At 36.0% G+C, this 2,495-nt stretch overlaps 1 non-coding gene across 1 annotated transcript; it reads right to left on the bottom strand.

Annotated features, from left to right (window-relative positions):
• Window positions 1-1,679: 1,679 nt before the first annotated feature.
• LOC127742328 (small nucleolar RNA R71) lies at window positions 1,680-1,787 on the bottom strand. The gene has a single exon (XR_008003517.1). It is a non-coding gene; the product is annotated as a small nucleolar RNA R71 (small nucleolar RNA).
• Between the last annotated feature and the right edge of the window lie 708 nt (window positions 1,788-2,495).

Consider the following 2,495-nt stretch of genomic DNA (forward strand, 5'->3'; position numbering starts at 1 on the left):
GGCTGGCTGTGAAGCCATGTCTAATTCCTGGACCGGAGTCTTAGACTAGCATTGCACTGATTCCTGGAATTCTCATTAAGAACTTTGATACTCTTTTCCACTTAATTTTCGAAAAAGCACAAAAAAAAATTTACAAAATCATAAAATCCAAAAATATGTCTTGTTTGAGTCTAGTGTTTCATGTTATGTTTGGTGTCAATTGCATGCTTCTGTTCTTCTTGCATTTTTCATGTGTCTTCAGTGATCTTCAAGTTGTTCTTGATGATTTCCTTGTTCTGATCTTTAAATTCTCTTGTTTTGAGTGTTTTGTTGTTTCTCATATGCATTCTCAACTTGTTAGTGTCAGTAGTATACAAACTTCTAAGTTTGGTGTCTTGCATGCATTGTTATTTGATTCTTGTGGCATTTTGATTTTTCCTTATTATTAAAAATCCAAAAATATTTTTAATTTGTGTCTTTTCAAGTCAATAATACAGAGAATTGAAGATTCAGAACATACAGCAGAGGAATTACACAGAAAAAGCTGGGCATTCAAAATGCCCAGTGAGGAAGGCAAACTGGCGTTTAAACGCCAGCCAGGGTGCCTGGCTGGGCGTTTAACATCCAAAAGGGTAGTAGTTTGGGCGTTAAACGCCAGAATGTGCACCATTCTGGGCGTTTAACGCTAGGATGGCACAAGAGGGAAGATTCTGTTTTTAATTCAATTTTTTTTCAAGTTTTCAAAATTTTTCAAAATCAAATCTTTTTCAAATCATATCTTTTCAATCAAATCTTTTTCAAAATCAATTTCTTTCCATTTTCAAAAATACTTGCTATCAATTAATGATTTGATTCAACATTTCAAGTATGTTGCCTTTTCTGTTGAGAAAGGTTTAATGTTTGAATCATATCTTTTCTTGTTAGCCAAGTCATTAATTTTCAAAATCAAATCTTTTTAAATTGCTTTTCAAATCATATCTTCTCAATCATATCTTCTTAATCATATCTTTTTCAAAATAGTTTTCAATCAAATCTTTTTGATTTCTAATTTCAAAATCTTTTTCAAAAATCACTTGATTTCTTTTCCACTCTTGGTTTTCGAAAATCAATTAAAGTTTTTCAAAATGTTTTTAAAATCTTTTTAATATTTTCAAAAATTTCTTCCCCTCTTTTCACATCTTTCTATTTATGGACTAACACTATTCCTCAATGAACAATTCGAACTCCATCTCTCTTGATAAGTTCGAATTCTCTACTTCTTCCTTCTATTTTTCTTTTTCTCTAACACCTCAAGGAATCTCTATACTGTGACATAGAGGATTCTATATTTTCTTGTTTTCTTCTCTCTCATATGAGCAGGAGCAAAGACAAAAGCATTCTTGTTGAGGCTGACCCTGAACCTGAAAGGACCTTGAAGCGAAAGCTAAGAGAAGCTAAGACACAACTCTCTGTAGAGGACCTAACAGAAATCTTCAAAGAAGAAGAACCCATGGCAGCCGAAAACAACAACAATGCCAACAATGCAAGGAAGGTGCTGGGTGACTTTACTGCACCTACTCCCGACTTCTATGGGAGAAGCATCTCTATCCCTGCCATTGGAGCAAACAACTTGGGACTCACAACCTAAAGAAAGCCTGAACTCTTGGGAAAAGCTAGTCAATGCCTTCTTGGCAAAGTTCTTTCCACCTCAAAAATTGAGTAAGCTTAGAGTGGAAGTCCAAACCTTCAGACAGAAGGAAGGAGAATCCCTCTATGAAGCTTGGGAAAGATACAAACAATTAATCAGAAAGTGTCCCTCTGATATGCTTTATGATAGGTATTTTCTATGATGGTCTCTCTGAACTATCCAAGATGTCTTTGGATAGCTCTGCTGGAGGATCTCTTCATCTGAGGAAGACGCCTACAGAAGCTCAAGAACTAATTGAAATGGTTGCAAATAACCAATTCATGTACACTTCTGAAAGAAATCCTGTGAACAATGGGACAAATCAGAAGAAAGGAGTTCTTGAGATTGACACTCTGAATGCCATATTGGCTTAGAACAAAATATTGACTCAGCAAGTCAATATGATTTCTCAAAGTCTGTCTGGATTGCAAAATGCACCAGGTAGTACTAAGGAAGCTTCATCTGAAGAAGAAGCTTATGATCCTGAGAACCCTTCAATGGAAGAGGTGAATTACATGGGAGAACCCTATGCAAACACCTATAATCCTTCATGGAGAAATCATCCAAATCTTTCATGGAAGGATCAACAGAGACCTTAACAAGGTTTCAACAACAATAATGGTGGAAGAAACAGGTTTAGCAATGGCAAGACTTTTCCATCATCTTCTCAGCAACAGACAGAGAGTTCTAAGCAGAACCACTCTGACTTAGCAACCATGGTCTCTGATCTAATCAAAACCACTCAAAGTTTCATGACTGAAACAAGGTCCTCCATTAGAAACTTGGAGGCACAAGTGGGTCAGCTGAGCAAGAAAATTAACTCCCTCCTAGTACTCTTCCAAGCAATACA

The sequence above is a fragment of the Arachis duranensis genome, chromosome 9, assembly GCF_000817695.3.
Source record: "Arachis duranensis cultivar V14167 chromosome 9, aradu.V14167.gnm2.J7QH, whole genome shotgun sequence".
Taxonomy (NCBI): Eukaryota; Viridiplantae; Streptophyta; class Magnoliopsida; order Fabales; family Fabaceae; genus Arachis; species Arachis duranensis.